Source organism: Lepisma saccharinum, chromosome 13 (assembly GCF_977018435.1).
Source record: "Lepisma saccharinum chromosome 13, izLepSacc3.1, whole genome shotgun sequence".
Lineage (NCBI taxonomy): Eukaryota > Metazoa > Arthropoda > Insecta > Zygentoma > Lepismatidae > Lepisma > Lepisma saccharinum.
Window position 1 is genome coordinate 25,952,044 of NC_139241.1, and position 21,757 is coordinate 25,973,800.

The 21,757-nt window shown below is 40.7% G+C and overlaps 1 protein-coding gene across 2 annotated transcripts in view; it reads right to left on the bottom strand.

Annotated features, from left to right (window-relative positions):
* LOC145997212 (arginine kinase) overlaps positions 1–21,757 on the bottom strand; it is a 53,962-nt gene that overhangs the window by 15,107 nt on the left and 17,098 nt on the right. The window contains exon 1 of one of the 2 annotated variants that reach the window (XM_083133973.1): positions 13,051–13,202. The exons of the other annotated variant lie outside the window; for it this stretch is intronic. The gene's annotated coding sequence lies outside the window, so the exon portion shown is untranslated. Of the gene's footprint in view, positions 1–13,050; positions 13,203–21,757 lie in introns of those variants that run through there. 2 annotated transcript variants of the gene reach the window in all.

The window sequence follows — 21,757 nt, forward strand, 5'->3', positions numbered from 1 at the left end:
AAGAAAATTATAATTGCTGACAAATATCGCTTTCATGATGTTAAAATAAATCAAAGTACTTCTGGGAAAATGACTTTACTAGGTAGTTATTTCTCAACTTAGAGACAGGAAGTGCAAGTGTATAAAAAGTTTACAACATCCCTAGTGAATTAGGGCATTCAATACACAAGTTCTGTGACAAACGAACTGAATAATTTGGGTGAAAAATAATCGCTGAACGCCTAACACTCAACTCTCTGGAAGAACACGAGAAAAGAGGCTGCAGTCAGTTTACCTTTAATTCTATACAGGATGAGTCAAAAGTCGGGTCACATAGGGATTTATAGTATAACTTCAATGTTGTAAAGGTATAATTTGTGTTTATAGGCGATTCACAGCTCGCGCCTTCAACATACACACCCATACATTTTAGAACATTGTCCCAAGGTTCAAAACATACAGTATCTGAAGTTCTGTGGATATAACTATTGGCAATAGACAGGTATTTCTTCGAATCATTACATAACACCATTTCCCTTTTGATATATGCAGGTAGGTTCATTCATATCTAATTTACGGAAGAAGTTAAGACTTTGCCGTTATTAACAAAAATCCCTATTTCAGTGTGCCCTGTCCCCCCCCCCTTCCGAAGAGAGAGTGTAGACTCGTGTAGCCACTGACTTCAGGAATAAAAAAAAACCTTCAGTACCAAAGAAGGTGGCTGAAGGTGTGTGTACCCGGTTTCCCACATAAAACTGTACTATTGAAATAATGTGAAAAGAGCAAGTGTGTGTATTAAAAGAAAGAAAGTTAAGAGTCCTGTAGTTTCACATAGAAAAAGAAGAGCTCTCCCAGCCGCTCCCCTCGAAGAACAAGATACCTCTTACATAGCTGTACTCCACCAAATATCTGAGAGCCACTGCTCCCTTCCCTTCCTATTTATGGGCCCAACCTAAGCCGTTACGGGAAACTTTCCGCCGGTCGGCTGTCCAGCGACACACTGCCTACCCCAACGGCCAAGAATTCAAACTTACAGGAATACATAGACATACGCAATTTATAACATAAAAAGGATCCAGTAATGATCGCATCATTACAATGTTTGCATCAATGCATTTGTGCACGCGACGTTTCCAGAATATTTTGCAGAACGTCTGGCATAATCATGTCTGCGTATTGCACAATGCATTCCTTCAGATGCTGGATTCTTAAATGAGTAGGCGAGCGCCTTTAAATGACCCCAAAGTACAAAATCCATTGGTCTGGAGACCGCGGTGGCCACTACGGCACCACGGCGACCGATCCATGCACTAGGAAACTGGACATTCAACCATTCACGGACAATTAACGAGGCAATTAAAACTTCCTATGTAATCTGACTTGACTGACCCTGTAGTTTGATATTTCATTATTTATAGGAACAATGAGAGCTCTTTCCAACCGAAGAAGAATTTATACACGTGAAACAACTGGTTACTACATTGTTTCTAAATACCGTGAAGTTTGCTCCCCAGCCAGTTTAGTGCATTTTATCACCTGGGCAGAGTGAACCTCATCAAGGTTGCGTAGAGGAAAAAGCGCAAGACGTGCGTCACTTTACATTCTCTTGTGCGGTCTAAAAACCACTTCTTCTTGGTTCAAATATCAAGGAGAACATTCCTTAATATAGATTTCTTATGAAACGTGTCCAGGAATTCTGCGAGTGGAGATATGCAGGAATTTAACATGTATTCGAGGATGTGCCACCTCCAGTTCGTAGAAACTGATAAACCAAAAGTAAGTTCCCTTGTTCATTATCTTATCTCAGTCAATGTCTTTGCCAAGACAGAAATGCAATCCGAGGGAGGGAGGAGCAGTGACCTTCGAAGGCTTCGCACCTACATGGCACCTCACGCCCATGTCTTCCCCATCTACAAGCCTTTAAGGCTCTCAACCGAGTCTTCTTCGTGTCGGCACGCAGCTTAAAGTGAGCTCAGTGTGGATCCGAGTACAGCGAAATCACTGTTTTCAGAAAAGAATGTATATTGTGGCTGTTTCAAATCAATGTAGGCCTCCCAATCCCACTGATGTTAATTGAAGATCATCGTTAATTCTACATGGGGAGGGAGTGTAATGACCGAGTTGGCCATTACTTTGTTGTGTTATATTATTTAATGAATATTAGTTTTATAGTGGCTAGTATATTCTCATGTTTATTGTAGTTTCACTTATTTTACAGTTAATTCATAAAGTCTGACTACTAGAATCGCAGGTGAACAGACACGTGGACCTCAACGGGCTTCACAGATGGAGAAAAAGGGAAGAAACCAAGTATATCAACCCGAACCTTGAGATATTATCATGTTCTACGGAACTACTAAGGTAAGTTGCACTATAGTGTTCTCACGTCGTTGGTGACAAGTGCAGTGCTACGAGGACCGTGGCAGGAGTCTTCCCCTAATACGTCCATTAACTGTCTAGATGAAATTTCTAATCTTGATGAAACTAATTATCCTTTATTTGGCTTTACTTCTCAATTCTGCGACGCAGGGTGTCACTGAACAATTGAATAGAATTTATGAATGAACACTCCTATACTCTATCCCAGTATCTCTGGAGCAAGGCCACGCATAGCGGCAGAGAAGGGGGGTCGAGTGGGCAGAGCCAAGCAGTACACGCTGCTGCGAAAGCTATTAACTGCAGTCGTTTCCTCCCTACGCGCAATCCCATTCCCTCTCCTGTGTTCATTGGTGGAGCGGTGCGCAGAGACTTTGTTTCGTTCGCTTGCTCCAGAGTTAGATGGGACAGAGTATAGGTCAGGATTCGAACCCGGAAAGGTGTGGCTCAAGCAAATCTTAAGATTCTTTTTATTTCTGTTATTTAGAATCTGCCACTTCTGGCTAATCTCGAAAATAAGGATGAGTGATATGATGAAGGGACAAAGAATACCGATGTTCAGGCCGGGATTCGTACCCGAAATCCCTGGCACCATAGCGCGCTTAATAACCACTGGCACTGGGGTAGCCAGTAAGCAAATCTTAAAGACTTCCACCTACTTGCACACGTGAAGAGATTGTCCTGTTTTACGATCTGCATAGATTCAATGGAACGATCCGCTTTGTGGAAGCGTGTAAAAATATTACACAACTCCCCGGCGACATTTACGCCACACAGCACGGCGGTTTCCTTCTTCGCGTGAATAGCGGAAGCTGCCTGGCGAGGCGACGTGGCTGCAGGAACCATGCCTGCCTACGCAGCAAAAGCTGCACCGAGAATTCTATGGGCGACCTTGAACGACCAGGTGAATCACTCGTGGAGGGGGGAGGATGGCGCTTGGGAATCTAATCAGCGTCAAGGGTGCCAACCTATGGACTTTCGTCTGGGAACATTCTTCCACCTCAGTGAAAGTGCTTCTTTCCACACAAATCAAGCATTTCCCCCACATTTCGACAGACAAGTATGGGACAAAATTTGCTTATTTTGCCAATTATTCGTAGGAATTGAAACAAAAAAAAGCTATATAAAAAATGGCAGATGCAATGCAAACAGCAAATGCCGAAGGGAGGAAAACCACGTCACTACTCAACCCCTTGAGTGATAGACAACCCACATTACACTGCAAATAAACGAGCCTTCGCGCCGTCTAAATTCTAAAAGATGAACGTTTCCTATAGAAAGAAGTGTAACTGAAAGCTAAATTCAGTTCCACAGTTTTGAATTACAGAACATTCTACGTGTTATGTAACCCACTCTTCTCTCAAGTTCACATTTCAGGAATATGCAACAGACATTCAATCGTTTGGCTACCTAGTTGGCTGTGCGAATAATATTTCACCTGGATCGAATTTTGTCCAGGGCTGACTGAATTAGGAATGCACAATTGTTGACCCTATTTGCCAAAATACACATCAATTTCATACAGCACTGAAAATGCATGCAAGTTCCAGTTAAACGAGATCACATACCATTAAGTTTTAACACTGCCGTGGCAGAGACTGTGCACTAGCCACTACACATACTTGCATATTATAAACAGCAGGCTGACTGGTTATCAGCAGCTTATCCCATCACAATACGAGGATAAATAAGACCATTTAACTAAAACAAAACTGAGGACAAGACCAAACAAGTAAATAAAATGTGTTAAAATTCCCTCACTCGATTCATAATGAATACTGTCAGATTCATTACAAAAGAATTAACACCATATTGTCCGCCTGCGTAGTTTTTGCTGAGGTTGTAAAGGGCCACAGGGCAACACAACCTAACGCTGTGATTATACTGGGCGTGGGTCCCGGCGACAGAAAATCGTTGGCCTGCAAGACTGCAGTTATCGGGATGTAATGCGTGGAAGGGAGGTTGAGTTTTTGCCTTTTCAGGTCACACCTTTTAACACGCTCAAACGGCAGATGGACGCTCCACGACCGTGTTTCCTTTACGACTTGGGTTTTCACTGGTAACAATCGTATACGATCATCTATATTCAATATTATGCAAGCCTATTTATCCTTAAAGCATCCAGGGTGGAATTCCAATCGTAAAAAGTTCACTTTTCACGGAGACAGTGAGCTTAATTCGTGTTGCAGGAAGTGTTGGGGAAGTTCCAAATACAAAAACTTTATGCAAAAGTACATGCGGAACATGTTAATTGTCAGTCTTTTGGTTTACTTAATGAGACCAAGTAACTTTTGTTCATTAATATTTCTTAAAAACTAGAATGACGTCGCCCTACACTTTCGAATGAGTGAGTACGTACTACAACCGCATTTTAAGTGGACCACTGATAACTGAAATATGCAGAGTACTTCTAACCAATTGAGCTGTGTGTTAGGGAGATTTGACACAGACATCCCGCTTGGGAACGAGCCAATCAGCAACAACGTTTCACACAGTAGCGGCATGACAGGCCGCACGAGCCTGCCTTCGACCGGTGAAATCCTCAAGCGACACTTGTAACCTGTCGCTTCGGTGTGAATTCACCCTCAATAACACAAACTGGTAAAGCAGATGGCTAATGTAATAGTAGGCAAGTTTCCCACCTCCAAGTTAACTCTTATGCAACGAAGAGGTTGTTAAACGAATAAGGGAGTATTGAAACCAAAGTGACAAGCGGCACTTGTAGCTTGGAAATGAATCTTCAAAAAGAAATGCAGCTTTTCGTATCCGAGTGGCAAGCTGCACATGTTACTTGACTGGTTGTCAGCATCGTGTTAAGAGTGCATCATGTCGCCTCGGTCTGGTGGTCGATCATGCCCAGGGAATGCTTTCTTACAAAGTGATGAGGTACGTGCTGCTTATTACTTACGTGTGAACCCGCATTCCGCGTGTCGCCTGTCTGAAAGCCAGGAAAGCTCCAAACAAGCCGGATACGTATACTCCAGATCGAATGTTAAGTACTTCGAAGTACTGAATATAAAAAATAATCATGAAACACCAATGGGCAATTTGCATATACTATAAGATTTACCGCCACCTGTACGTGATAAAGTAACTCCTATCTAGGAAGTACCAACTATTAAACTAACCTATGCTCTGTAAGTTCTTTCTAGTTTGTGTCCCTATTCAATCTCTTGGGTTGATCTCTACGATGAGGATGAATGATGATCTGGTGTAGTGCTAACGAAACATCATGCCTTACCGTAGGTTCAAACCTGGGACTTCTGGCTTTGTAACGCGTTATGCAGACGACTCAACCAAGGAGGCAATCTGCGAGTCACCGTGCATTTTTATCTGCTTTGTGTACAGATAGTCTAATAGGAAATGGGACTTGCAGTTTAAAGTGAGATTCGAACCATGTGCCTCCACCTGGCATCGAACCCAGGACTCCTTGGTTACAAGGCGATGGATGTTACCACCGAGCCACCGGGGAGGCACTGCCGCAATGAAGGCACATTGGGGTGTTTAGATATGGCTCCACGCATTCTCGATGGTTGCCATTGTTGACCTGATGCAATCTGAGACTTTTTGCCCCGCCCTTTCACTCTCCCTCCCTCTAGTCTTATACGTTTTGATAAGTTGGATGAACCGTAGGGTCGCCTCCTCACGGACAGTCTATTTAAAATAGAATATTTTAACAGCTAGGGTCCATAACACACCCATCTGTCGCTGCCACAACTGAAAACAATCGAGTTTACTTAAAAATGCATTCATACCAGATTGTCAACTCCATGTAATGGAACGTTACAAATGCCACACACAAATGCAAACTTCACATGAACGCGAAAATCAAGCTTTGTATTCACTTATGCAAACTAAGCAGGTCATCTACAAAAAGCAAGGCTTCACGTGCTGCCACATACTCGTCCACTTCCGAATCCTTCCCACATGTGAGAACGACACCCATTGGACCACTTCTGGAAGAGTTCGTCACTGAACTGTTACAAGACGGCCTCTGGCAAAAATTCGATCGTCACCAGGTAACTATTGATCTGCATACAACGTTTCCTCAACTAATGAAACATTAAAGCTTGCGTGGGGGTTACCTCTGCCCGCAATATCTTCACGTTACATTATCTTATCATACATTCAAGTGCAGTTAGGAAAATTAATGTTTACGAAACTTGATGTTCAACAGATAGTAAATCATATCTATATTTTCCAGCTTCCACACAGAAGTAATGGTCAGAGCTTTGACAATGTAATGGCGTTATCAGGTGCTGATATGCCGACGAGACAAAAACCTCTTGAACATGTCAATTTTTTTCGAATATTTTACTTGAAGGATTACCTTGATAATGTTCCTTAAAGTATGGTACTTAAATTAACCAGTGTTCATTAGAACTTTGCAACCATTCCCCTGCATATTTGTAGTGCAAGATACGGTGAAGTTCATGAACAGCTGGCTACGCAATTCCAATGCTCGCAGTTCCTAACCCTGGTCTCGTGACCAGTCTATTGAACAGCACGAGGAAAACCTGATTTCGATGTCCAGTGTGATTCGAGGTGGTGGGAATTTTTACCCTCAACACTTCTCAGGCTAGTACCTGGGTGATGACGGCTGATCATATCACCTCCACTGTATGGACCCTGCCTCCACAGCCCGCATATGGCTTCCTGGCATGGTACAAAGCCCTCGAGAAGGGAAAAATTTAAAGGAATATCTAACCATCAGCAGAAGGACATTTCATTCAAGCTGTATCAAATTCAGAACTGTCTTCCGTAATATCCTAATTTCTTTCGAAAATAAGTTTCCCGCAATTAAAATGGAAATCTGCATAATTCGTGGAGTGCGTCCACAACCCTTCGAGAATTGAGTACCTTTCATAATTTTAACTCAATCGTGGCCATCGTATGTAGGAAGAAAATAAGTTGCGGCTTTGTATGCACCTTCGTCAATGTGTGCATTGATTCGAGCAGTTGACCAAGGACCAAAGTCATATTGATGTCCGCCTTCTGCTGATATTGGCTAATCTGATACGGAACCTTCTAATCAATTGATTGATTTGGTGTTTTAAGTCCACTTTATGCACAGTAAGGCTAATCTGGACTGGACTTTAAAGTGAGATGCGAACCACTTGTGCCTCCACCGGGTATCGAACCCGGGCCCCTTGATTACAAGGCAGCGACGCTACCACTGTGCCATCGGAGAGGACCGGAACCTTCTAATCTGAACTGAATCGAACAGTTTAAGGTGGGCCCTATGTAATGTAATGTGCCTGCACTGAGAATACCTTGTTTTCAAGGCGACAACGCAACCACTGCACTATCTGAAAAGAGCAAAGAGGAATATGTGAAACAAGTAAAAGTAGAATTTTCAATAATATTAAAAGTAAGTCCACTGTGACAGCGGTTTTCTTTCGATGCACAGCACATGCATCTTCTCCATAGCATTCAATGAATTATATAGAAAAATTTATAGCACAGGAGCACGATTCTCTAGAAGAAAACTGGATTATATAGTAGGGTCATCCTGCCCGACTCTTCTATTGTTCCGGTAACCTACGATAATGGGAAGATTCCAGTTACTTCAACTGAGAAATTTACTACCGATTCTTGAGTGCATGAAGAAACCTTGCATGGCACAATGAAAGCTACAATTTGGATTTTCTCACGAACTGAAAACGAACCTGTGGTGTTCCAATTTTACTTTCTATAAGGGGAGAATTTTTTATGCACACAGACTTTCTGCAAATTTAAATTTGTGACCTAAATCTAGTTGTCTGCGATTGACTCCCTCTTATGCTCTACACAGTTGCCGAAGAACTCAAATCAAGTATCTATAATTCCCTGGAACCACCGCCTTGCGATTAGCGAATTAATAAAACATGACTTGGTCGGGCAAGCAATTATCACCTCTTCCATTCGTATTATCGCCCAGTTTGCAATATGTGGCTCAAGGTCACCAACGGAGGAAAGCAATTTCCTGCCAATCAGCAGACGCTTCCGTATCCCACTCGTTCACTTTTACTGTTAGGGAGATGCGCTGTCACGCCCCTCCGAGGTGCCCCTACAGCCATTCCAAACAGAAATGCTTTACACTTTCTAGGCTATGTCCACCGATTGCTTGCAAGTAACTATGATGGGTGTTCAGAGAGGGAGCCGAACCTGCCCATCCCCTTCCCCTCTGGGAATTTTCATAGCTATTTCAAATTTAAATGATCAGGATGCTAGTTCTTTTTTATTATTAAAAACAGAAATAAAGTTCAGTCAGTTCGTATTCGAACAGAGCAACCAAAGTAAAATGCGTTAATATAAGATAGAGTTCACATTTTCATATTCTATCATTTATCCCAAACTTTTCAAGCTTATTCTTCAACAAGGTTTGTAAAAGTTAATAACAAAATGAAGTAACAGCCTTTCAATGCACTATTTGCAATATAAAAAAAACAATTGACTGAATAACAATTCATCTGATGGATCGGGTAGGAAAAGTTTCCCCAAGTATGTAAAATAAATTAAAATTCCATTAGTTTATTACTTTATAATAGTTATTGTTTTATAATGATCAAGTATGATAATTAACATTGTTATTTCTACTATTCTGGTTTTATGAATGGCCTGGAACCCCCTACAAATGTTCTGGTGACGCCTAGGCAACCAACAGTGAATCAACATGTAAGCCAGTCAAGAACTATCAGATGCTTGTTATTTTAGCGTCCCTTTTCTGCCACTTTCGGCTAATCGCGACGATGACTAGTAATATGAAGGGACATTCACAAAGAGCACCCATGCCGAGATTTCAACCCAGGATCTCTGATGTCATAACATGCTGTGCTAACCACTGCCACGGATGTTGGCTTGGAGAAACTATCCTAAGAGTGCACTGCTATTGCTATATTATAATGTACGGATATAATTAAAGTGTTCAGTAACTTGTCCTCTTAAAATTAGCTTTGAAATATCACTACACACTATGCATTCGACTGGGCCCATAAACATTGTGTGGCTTACACATTGATTTTCAATGCTCGTAAACAAAACTGGATTTGTTGCAGTTCAAGGGTAGGCCGCATGAATCTGCTTCCAAGGAACCAGGGAGCTTGGGCTGCTTTGTACGCAAAGATGCAAAACGAAAACATGTTTGTAGTGTAAGTTGGTAAATATAGTCTCACGAATTACCACAAGCCCCATTCACCGGATAGCATTCTGCGAGTGATCTACGTAGGCAAGGGACACACCCTGGACTCTAGTTGACATCCGTGCATATACTGGCGACTGATTATCGCCATATCATTCCCAAGGGACGATCGGCCTTGAGAAGATTTTTGCACCGACGCGACATGTTACTTGATTTCACAAATTGATCGCAGCTTGCGTGGCTGGTCGTGTCGATCCGGTTTGAAACGATGCTCTTGTCTTCGTTCCAGAGTTACGTTGTGTCGGTGAAATTGCAGCGAGAGGCGCCAAGGGAGGATCATATCGAAATATGAGACACCACCTCAAATAGCACGCCAGAATAAGCACCTTCCCCTTTAATTTGCAAAAAGAAGAAAAGCACATTGCACATGCGCGAGGAACAGACTGAAGTGACACGAATTCGAAATGTTGCGTTTGTTAAAGTTAGTGTTCAGGTGACATTCCTTACACTCCATACGCGTACAGCGCGCTACGAGGCCAGTGTCCAGTCCCGGGTTCGAATCCTCATCTGGACGAAGATGTTCCTTGCGAGTATTAGTTCATAAATTTTATATCATTCATTCGCATCTTTGAGATTAGCCAAAAGTGGCAGAAATGCGAAGTAAAATAAACCAAATCAATAAACCCATACACGTCGAGATTTCAATATTTATCACAGTCCAGAATCCCTATTCACTCCCATGTATTGCCGGTCTCTCCCCAACACCCTTAGGCTGACAAAGTTAACTTTGGCAACTTGCCATGTTCCAAGTCCACTTTATGCCTAGATATGCTAATGGGGACTGTACCTACAGTTTAAAGTGGAATCCGAACCACTGAAGGTTTGCTCAGGTTATATTGGACGAACAGTGGCATACAAATCTAGACTAGCTGGAATTTTAACAAGCAGTAGCAATATTATGCGTCTCATTCCAATATACCAAAATAATACCACGAATGTGCCTGGTTTGTTGATCTCAACGCAGAGGTATTCAAGGGTATATAAAGCAATTGGGGATATCTCATTAGGGCCTGCCTAAGTAATCGCACAATTATGAAAGAGCGCCGATCTTCATTTTACCTTACAACAAAATCATATCTTGAAGACTAACTTTCCTCTTTCCATTTGCAGACAAATTATAATAGGCGGTAAAAATTCCCGAATTGAAAACTAATGTATTAAGTCAATTTCCTATTTCCCCTTTAGGCAATTATCTATTATCTTCGGATGTTAACTTACTATATTGTTTCTATTTTCTTATTTTATGTCTATTTTTGCTTATTAGGCTATCGTGCCGAGAATAAATGATTAGATAGAATTGGCGAAGGAACATCTATACCCCACACGAAGACTCGAACCGTCGATTGAGAGAATCCAGTTATTCAACGCATTATTTTTTTTTAAAATAAATATAAACTAAATCCCTAAGCGGTAGTTTTCCCCGTCATTCACTTTCCTTATTTTCACATTTATAGTTTGTTTTTTTTCAGGACAAGCACAAACATCCATGTCTGAACCTGGATTTGAACCCGGGAGCCCTGGCGTTGTATAACACTCTTGACCACCCCGCCACGGAGGCACACTCGCATTCGGCCACCGAGGTGACTGCACTTTATATTCTTTCGGTTCAACCTTGAATGCGATTTCAAGGCTAGTTAACGTTGATTTGCTGTCTAGTTCTGCAGTACAGGAGCTAATTGAAAATTCCATACCTTCGTCAGCATCATTGAAGTGGATTAAGAATTACATAATAATTTATAGGTATTAACATGCAACCTCAAATTAGAGTATCAAGGCATTGTATGGTCAGGAATAAATTGTCATACTTGACTATAAGAATGCGTTGACTTTCTAAAACTTTCAACCCATCCTGAAAAAAAAAATCAGTATTGAATGCCTATTGATATTGACCATTATACTATCCAATTTGTCTTCCAATAAATTTTCGGATGTGTTTTTTTTTTGAGATACCATACCAATGTAAATTTCCTCCTAACCGTACTACCATGCGTGCAATGTAATACTAGATATTGTTTGAGTTTGTGATTTATGTCCACTTTATGCACAGTAAGGCTAATCGGGAATGGACATCCAGATTAAAGTGGGATCCGAACTACTGTCTCTCCACCGGGTATTGAACCCGGGACCCCTTGATTACAAGGCGACGACAACTAGATATTGTTACATATTCTACTCTACATGGAATGACTGTCGAATGCAGTCTAGGGAAATCCCTCACCCCCCCCCAAAAAACATTGTGCGAAATAGGTTCCTTAAAACAGTAAAGGAAGAAAAAAATTGCACACATATATGCCTCAGCCTAAAAACACGAGCTACTGCAATTTTGAAATTCTGAGTCACGTCTCTTAGGTTTCTTTTCACATTTTCCAGATACTAGTCAAAAATCACCCCACCCCTTCCTATATTACAACCTATAACGTCATATGCTTCCAATTTTCTTCGGTAAAAAAATTCTTCCCTAAGATGCCAAAATTAATTATAAAATGTTAACTTCACTTGGCGCTTACATAGGCAGATCCCAACCACAGAGCATTGAACCTGAAACTTCTTGATTACAATGCTACAGCGTTAGACACTAGAATATCGGGGGGGAAATGTCCAATATGATTGAACTACTAAATATACAACGATCAATGTAAATTCATGATATATGTAGGGTTTTCTTCTTCCAAATCTAAAATAGCCGTTTTAGTGTAGAGGAACTTTTTCTCCCTCTCTTTCCTAATATAAGTTCTACAATGCCTTTCATTCAAAAACACTTTCTAATAGAGGAAATAATTGAGGGATCAACCATAAGAAACATTGATTACCACGCAAGACGCCATCAATGCGGCAACTTGGAAGTTGGCAACACTGAATTTAAAATCTGGATGGGAAGCAACTTGCAGTAAAAAAGGACCTGCACGAAATTGAAAGGTAGCACTTACAAATTGCAAATTACATTTAATGGAACCTTAGGTTCTGCATGTAGTTTTAAAGAAGTAACGTCATTCGAAAACCAACCATGGCAATTAAATACTGCACAATTAAAAACCTACCCAGCAGTAGAGGGTTGTTCTTGCAACGAACCGCGATGCAATAAACGCACTGAAAAAATAATTTAGTTAAGTGTTGGTGTGGCCCAGGTACCTTATTCCTTGCTACCTAGCGATTTTCTTTTCTCTGGGAATGTGCAAAGCTTCGAACAACTTAGAAACGCACCACCCTTCGGTACCACTACACGCCACGACAGAACTTGAGGTTTGCACCACCACCACCAAAAGCACAGCCACGATTCACACAACACAAGGTCATGAGGTACAATTATCAAGGATGGGCGTTGGTCGAATGCATTTGCATGAATGCCGGTTCGCCTCGACGTGCCGCACAAAACGGATAAACTCCCACAACGTAACTTCGGGTAACAAAACTACGCAGACAACATAAGCACACACATACATGAACACAAGAGCGTAGGGTCGCTTGATTATGCAAAGTCGCTTTGCCGGTCCCCTATCGCCGCAATTGCTGCCTACCTGCTTCCTATGTCGGCTCTTCAGGGCACTCAAGAGGAGTGAGGCTCTGACGGCGGGAAGCGCAGTAGTTCTAGGGTCCCACCTCCTGACGTCATCGACCGTTCGCGACCTCAGCCAATCAGATGCCGGAGAATTTACGTCGGCTAAGCGCACAGGGGGAAAAAAATAATGCCAACTCGCGAACCGTAGGGAAAGGGTTGAAAGTAATGGCGCTGGCTGAAGGCTCGCAGGAATTTACCAATCCATAGTTGGAGGCTCCGAAAGGCCCCAGGCATGGTTCCTGCGGCTAAAGACGGAAATACGTGGGGCCTCAGAAATAGCACTTAGCCGCGTACAAAGTCAAGGGTACGGATCTCGCTCTTGGTTTCGACGGATCCAGTTCTTCACCCTGATCCATCAGCGATTTTGAATGAAAGCAACCAACGTCCGTGTCAGGCCAATGCCATTCGATATACAGTTATATAGTTAAGAATAACGGCGCCGTGCAACTGTACATCACCGTGAATGTGTGCACTATTGCATGCGTCGTTATAGTTGGTTCGTTATGCTCCGTTTTGTTACAGTGATCTCTCCCTTCACCTTAGTTCATGACAAGACCGCCAGCAGAATTTTTTCTCAGGGGGGGCAACAGTGCTCAAACTGGGAGACGACATTGGAAATGCTACCTCAAATAACAAAATTCTCATAAAGCAACCATCACCATAGGCGTGCGCACGGGGGGCAGGGGGAGGCAATCCCCTCTAATCATACACGTCAGCAGATTGTTTTCCACTGAGGAGCAAGCAAGGTATTTTTACCAGGGAGGTAAACGAGGCATGCTTCCTCCTAAAAAAAACAAAAAAACACACACCTTCACTTTGAAATCATCGCGTTCTTGCATTCATATTATAATAATTAATGTAAATTACTGTGACTGAAATAAAAGTATACGTGTTGGATACATACTTTTAGGATGACATTCGTTTTCTAAGGGGGGTGGCCATTCTTACCCCCCCCTCTTCGAGACGTGTATGCCTCTCTCTATATTCACGTAGAAATTTAGTGTAGAGGAATATTAAAAAATAATATGATCCTTAAAAAAATGAAGTGTAGTTTCAAGGTGATGAACGTTCGAAGCAACAGAAAGGGAAGGGGGATTATTTGCTGGGTAATTGAAGTATCCCGCTTCGTTCTCTGGCTAATTTCTTGTTATTCGTCAGTTATGTTGCTGAAATCAATATTTAATATATTGTATATATAATACACGCAAGATATACGCCCTTGTTTCATACTCATCAATACAATAAAATACTGAGATGAAATGAGGTTTTCTTTCCCGACTGAACTTTCATCAAGGCTTTGCCCCCCCCCCCCTTTAAAAATACCTTGACGTTGTTCTCAAGTTCAGACCTATTTAAATATAAACTGTATTTGACTTTCTTCCTTTACATAAACAACTATCACTTCGTTGATGAACAGGTCTTTTTTCTCTTTTGTACTTTTCACGACCTACAGATTACCACTGCTTTCTTTCATGGCACCCGCTCATCCATGTTTTAACGCTACAATTTCGTATTGCACTACGTTTACCCTGAATCTAAGGCGGTGCAAGTGCCCCCTCTGGCTCCCCTCTGCGGACGCCCTTGCTTGAAGGCCTCTCGGCAGTTGGTCGAAAAAAGCCGCCCAGGTATCCCCTCCCCCACAATTCCCGCTTACAATTCTCAGGCATTCCAGGTGTGCAGGGGACGGACCCCTGATCCTTCCCCCAACATAAGGATAACAAAAAGTGAACAGTGTAGCCAAACGCACGATGTACCACCTACCCTACCCACAAACCGATTCGAGTTAGATTGTTTTCGTATTCGTATATTTCGGATTAATATTTGATGCATGTTATTATAAGCAGTAGTGTGCATAAATCTTCTTAGTTACTTTCATTCTAGTATTATCCCAATCTAATCCTTGCCTTAGTGTAAATTCGGCAGAAATAAATAATCCTTGATGAGGCAACAAATGCTAAACAAATATATATGATTATTTAAATTTAGCACTTCGTTAGTCTTTCTGCGGGGGGAGGGGGGTCGGAAACCCCTTAAATACTCCCTTGTTTGCCAAATCATTGCTTTTGACATTGAAAGGTTTTGTCTCGTTAGTAACGAAAACCTCACTTACCTATTCTACATCGCAAAGAATTCACTCTATGTTCAGCAACATTTGAAAACATCGTTACAAATGTGTTCAATGAACAGTAGACTGCATATTCTCAGTACCTTGCTTGGAAAAAATAATCGAAAACGGTTATTAATGGGCTGAGCCGATACCACCTTGAACCGACACTCTTACCGATTCCCACCGATACAGATACCTATACTTGAAAAAATAAACAATTAAAAGTTGCTGAAAATACTGATTAATATTAATGGATGGGTAATCCATTCCAATGACAAGAATCAGTTTACTAGAGTTTCGTTTCAAAATATTCAAGAATTCCATCAGAATATCAGAATTCCCGTTATGGGATCAGTGGACCTCGGATTTTTAGGTTCTAAAAAGTGTGCTTTTAGGTTCAGAAAATAGGCTCTAAAAATTCTAAAATTGGTTCGAGAAACCCTAAAATAGGTCCTAAAAATCTTAAGTTAGGGTCGAAAAATCTTGAAGTAATAGGATTGAAAAACTTAAAATAGTTCAAAATTCCTGCAAAATGCTGATTAGGTGTAGTCACCGGCAATGAAAATGGGACACCTATATCCTGAAATACGCACTATCCTGCATGACGTTATGCGTGTTGCCTAACCCTACGGCGATTGCAGAACTTTCCATTGGAAATTTGCTATTAAAATCCACTCTTCGCCGTATAGTTAGGCAACAATCTTTTATCATGTTATCCACAGTCAAACTCGGCAATTTTGTCTGTGAGGATCATCTTATATACTAACAAAAATAAATTGTATTCCAAATAATAATAATAATTATTATTATATAAATGGGGAAACTCGATCCACCAAACGAGTGAATACCAGCACAACTGTTTTCCATTATTTCTTTTGCATTTTATGCAGTTAGTATCAGAATGCTTTTTTATATTAACCTTTGCACGTCTCATTCAAGAGAAGGCTTTAAATGTTAGGGGGATATTTATTTTATAAAGTGTGTTGTGTGACCTCTAACCTACAATTGTAATTATTAGAACTTTGAAAACTATGGAACCATTTGTTCTTTGGATGAAATGGTAGAATATAACCTTGTTCCTGTATTTTTTTTACTCAATGTTTTCAATCCAATGCATTTCTACATTGATTATTCTGTTCGAATACTAACTAAATGAACTTTATTTCTGTTCTTAACAATAACAGTACCAAACTTTCGGGTATCTTGTATTTTTAAATGAACGACACCAATTTCCAGGGGGGGTCCACCGACCCGTTCGACGACCCCCCTCCCGACGCCCATGCACATTACACATTGACTTTTGAGGTGTTAAATTTTCAGATCGTTTGCACGAGAATTGGTAACGTTATTAGATTACGATATGATATGATTTCTTTTAACACCCGGTATTAATGTTAATATCACTTATTTTAAGAAAGTATAGTTCATTCTACAACAGTTGGTGAAGTCTACATCAAAACTATAATGGCACCCAAAGCCATAAGAGTGGGACGCTGCTGCGTCTGTTGCCGACATGGCTGACCCCAAAATATTCCCGAGACTGTAGGTGGGTGGACCACCATAACGTCTTTCAGTCGAAATGTTATTTGGCGTCAGAACAGATTTTTCGTTCATTCGAGACGAGAACAAGAATGAAAAGCCTATTCTTGGAACGAAGGAAGAACGATGCAGTCGTCGTAAAAAGACGTTGCAGTTCAGTAACAGAACTCAACTCGCTCATACTCTAAATGTTTATTGTTCGTTGTTTTACGTCGTCCTTCGGCCGGCCCCCGTTGCGTAATTAACCCAGACGTTCGAGGCATGAGTAAGGCATGGATATGCCATTCCCAAAGGCGCCCGCAGCAACCCCCCCCCCCCCCCCCCGCTGCCCGGGATATCTGGAAAAAGTTCATGTAATTCAAATACTGAAAATGTATCCACATTTTATTGCAAAGAATATTGTTTTCTACGGTTATAAGGCTAAGGCTGTCAGTCACAACACAGCTATTAACTGCTGTGTCCCACAAAATAACGAGAGAACATTTTCACAAGAAACATTAGAATCCTGTTGATTTTCGTTGCTAGGGATGTGCGGGACGGAAATATTTTGGTCAGGACGGGATTGGGTAGGAAATATTAATAATTCTGAAGTTCGGGACTGAAAAATATTTCCCGACCAGGTCGGGAAATTTTCGGGACGGAAAATTTTCGAAATTTCCCGATGCGGTTAAAGTTTCGAATTGTACACACATTCTCCCCTTCAAGTGATTGTTTTTACACTTCCGGAATAAGAAAAACTGTTCATTTCAAGAAATCTCAGACGTTTATAGTGCAGAAATCATTAAGAATTAACCTCTTTTAAATAAGACCATTTGGAATTTCTGTTTTTTTCGGGTTTGCGAAATGTCGGAAAATCATTTCCCGAAGTCGGGATCTGACCTTGATAATTCATATCCGGTCATTTTCAATTATTACTTTTATTTTACAGTACCCTGTGGCATGTAAAAACATGGACCAGAGGTATCATGAATGACAGATTAAGTGGTCTCTGATATCTGTCCCCCGTGAAAGGTACAAAAGACATAGAATTGTTCATCATCAAAGTGATGGATATTTATTGAAAGGAAGCAAGGCGAATCCAGTTCCTATCTAAATAGTAGGCTCGAGTCTGAACTTGTATACAACGCCAAAAGTATTTTCAATTCGATTTTAATTTTGTGATTTGTAAAAGTAATAATAACAATAATAATAATAATAATAATAACAATAATAATAGCAAAAATAATAAATGTTTCTATGACTGAAAGGCAAGATATGTAATCATACTCTGCCCTCCCCTGGAAAAACCCTGCGTGCGTCCTTGGCCAGTGTGCTTGTCATATCATTCATTCATTTCACTAGTTCATCATCATTGTCGCGATTATACCAAAAGGTATAAAAGAGACGTAGAAATAACCGAAAAACAAAGTAACAGGTGAAGATGAAAACACAATTAAACTAACGTGGCTACTCAATCTTGCAACTTACGGCTTTATAGAGCGCCACGTTAACAACTTCGCAAGGGTTGACAGATACACTGTACACCTCTGATAATTCCGGGTTAGAGTCCTTGCAAGGGTGGTTGTTTCTGGGTGTCTGTTCATCACTTTCATGTAATTATCATTATCTTCATCGCAACGATTGACTTAAACACGCAGAAAAATATGCTAAATAATGAAAAATATTAATATAATATTCCCATCGCAGTTTGTTCTGTAGATAGTTATTATCAGAAGGTATGCAACCAGGCCCGTCAGTAATGCAAATTGGGTTGCCTATTTCAAAGGGTGCATATTGAAGGCAGTCCATCTTTATTGTGGACTATCCTAAGCTATTTACGCCTAGCTGGGTAACATACCGATTCGTTAAACCAATTAAACCAACACCAATTAAAAATCGAACAGGAGAACAAGGCCAGATCTTCCGAGGCTTAGCAAAACAATAGCGCGAACATTGCGGTGTGTGTGCCTAATTTAAGGAATTGACATCTCTACGCTGGCAAGAACCAGACAACGTCTACGCCTAGTGTTTCAAAGGCAACAGTTCCCGTTGTGGTAGAACTAAAAGAATCGATTCCACGCAGGTTAAACAGTGACAACGAAAAATCAGGCGAGGCGAGGCCAGGCCGGCTCGGTAGGTCAGTGGTAGAGTAATGGTACGGTATGCCAGATACCCGGTTTCGAGCCTATTTCTCGATGAAAAATCTATGCAGGCATATGTAGAATCAGGGTGTGAAATCCTGTTGAATTCTCCCCTTCCCTCCACCAAAATTATCCGGTGGGGAGAGTTTTTTTAAAACAACAAACATAAGCAATTAATTTTAACTTAAAATATTCTTTGCTAAGGAAAAACACGCACAAAGAACGAAATATAATGTGTCTGTGTTTATGAGTGTTTTATGTTCTCGCTTTCTCTCTCTCTCTCTCTCTCTCTCTCTCTCTCTCTCTCTCTCTCTCTCTCTCTCTCTCTCTCTCTCTCAAGAAACCAATAATATATCTACACCAACAACAATATATACACAATAACAATAAAACAATAATGCAAGATAAATATGAGCATCCAATCTACATTAATACAAAGCCAAAATTGGCAGAAACGCGATATTTTTTTTTTAATGAAACCTTTGAATTTGAATAGTTTATTTTTACTCCATTGTTTAAACTCCCTATTATTGGCTATTAATCCTTGTTTTGAATCACGTAATAACAATGAAAAAATATTTATTATTATTATTATTTTAGGATGTGACCATTTAAATCTTTGACGGCCTAAAGTCTGGCGCCACCACTGGCTAATTGCCGTGGGAGGTAAGTTATTTCCGAAGGGCAGTAGGGCAATACAATAGAGATCGTATTTTGTGTTTAATAACGCATTCCTTGCCTATTGGGCGTGGACCTTAACAGACACGAACAGAGTGAATGTCGGGTAATCGGCGCAACGGCACCTTCTTCAAGTTAAGCCATGAACAGAATCTGTAAGATCTCTTTGAAGTATTATTACTGGGGCCACCTTGCAGACGAGGACCGCTCCACCCACACTTTGGCAGCGATTGAACAACGACTGTTCCTCTTGCTTTCCTCACCCAACGTGCATTTACCGAAACATCCCGTAGCCGCAAGATCGCAAGACGTGGTCTAAGGGGAAGAGGCACCAGCTGACGGCCCTTCCATCACCTCACCAGAAGACAGGCGGACTCTCTTGAGGAAAAACTGAGCTGTGTTGGCGAGCAGCCAAATGTAGTGTCGTACTGTGGTATGTTAATCGCAAAGAACACGGTACGAGGAAAAAACCCTGATTAATTGTGCAAGCGTCTTGTGGTCTACAAGAGCTTCGCGTCGACTGGAAGCCATCGGAGCTTCGTGTCTCCATTTTCTATCACATTCCATTGTCTCCTGCGCGTCGAGTATCCTTACGCAAAGACCAAAGAATCTTCGCAAGTGCCACGCAGCACTATTCACGTGTCTTCTGTAAGAAAACGTGATTTGAGGGAAGTAATTACATAAACTTTAATATATTCGATATTCATTATGTATCCTTCCGTGCAATCTCCAACCTTCAAGATTTTAGACGTGAATCCACCAAACAAAACTTATTAAAATATATTTCCTAATTTAAATGTTATTAAATACAAAAAGTAAATTACTAAATATTTTTTAAAAAATACATTATTGTTAAATTACATATAAAGGAATTAATTTGTTACTTTTGTACATTCAGAAATTTATAACGTAGAAAACAATTCCTTTGCTAACTGCTTAAAAGATGTCACTAAATTCCACATTGTTGGGATAGTTATATAATGTACAGGTTTTTGTTTAGTTTTTGCTGTGGGTTAATATAAATCAATCAGATTTCATATTATATTTGTCTTGCATTCTTGTGTTACATTTATTGTGCTTATATTGTTATTGAATGATCTCTTGAAAGAGAGAGAGGGGGGAGGGGGAGGAAGAGAGAGAGAGAGAGAGAGAGAGAGAGAGAGAGAGAGAGAGAGAGAGAGAGAGAGAGAGAGAGAGAGAGACATGCAACACTAAGAATCACACTACTATGTGTGTGTTTGCGACATTATCCTCAGTAAAGAATATTTTAAGTCGAAACTATATGCTTATTTTTAGTTGTTACAACAAAAACTGTCCCTCTACGGACATTTTTGGTGGTGGGGACCTTTTACGTCAAGATTAGTGGGGGGTGACCCCATCACCCCAGATTTCGCACCCTGAGGAGATTTTTTCCCCTTGGCAGGTAACGATTTTTAAAATGTAAAACACGGTCTAAACAGCATTACGAGGAGCATAATTTTTATTCTTTCTTTTTGATAAATGTGCATCATGAAGTATCCTGTATTTTCCACACCATTTCGAAAACTACAAGTTTCGTTCAAGTGGCGAGATGTGCATCGTTCTCCGTTCTCACCTTCCACTTTTCCTTTCGACGCTCGCACCTTCTCTCGCGGTCACGTGATTTCCAAGAATGAAAGCCTGCCAGGAGACCCGAGATTAAAATGGTAGGACTTTGTAAAGGAGCGAAGGCTTTCTCCCCCTAAGAAAGAAGGTTTCGAGAATTGTAAATGTTCAGGAGAAGAGAAGAGCAGTTTTGCCACCCTATACTTGCAAAATATTCCCAGTCTGCCCACTGGCTTATTTAGAAAACATTTTTTGAATACTCTCCTAGCCTATCTTGATATTTAATATCCTACTGTATTACAACAATACAATATTTAATATTCTACCATCAAAATGTATTACGGTAGCAAGGAACATAATTTTTCTAAAACATTATTTAAAACATTTGGTTGATTTGGTTTATTTTACGTATCTTTTCCGCCTCTTTTGGCTAATCGCGAAGATGAAGAAGAGTGATGGTATGAGAAAATTGATGAAGGGACACTCACAAAGAACACCCATGCCGGATTTATAGTAGTTACAAATTTCTTAAAACCAACTTTCCCACGTGGAAGGATGGTTTCCATTTATTACAAGCTTTCATTCATTGTCACATGAAAAATGTTTTCTTGCTTGTAAGTCACAAAGTCAGTGATTTA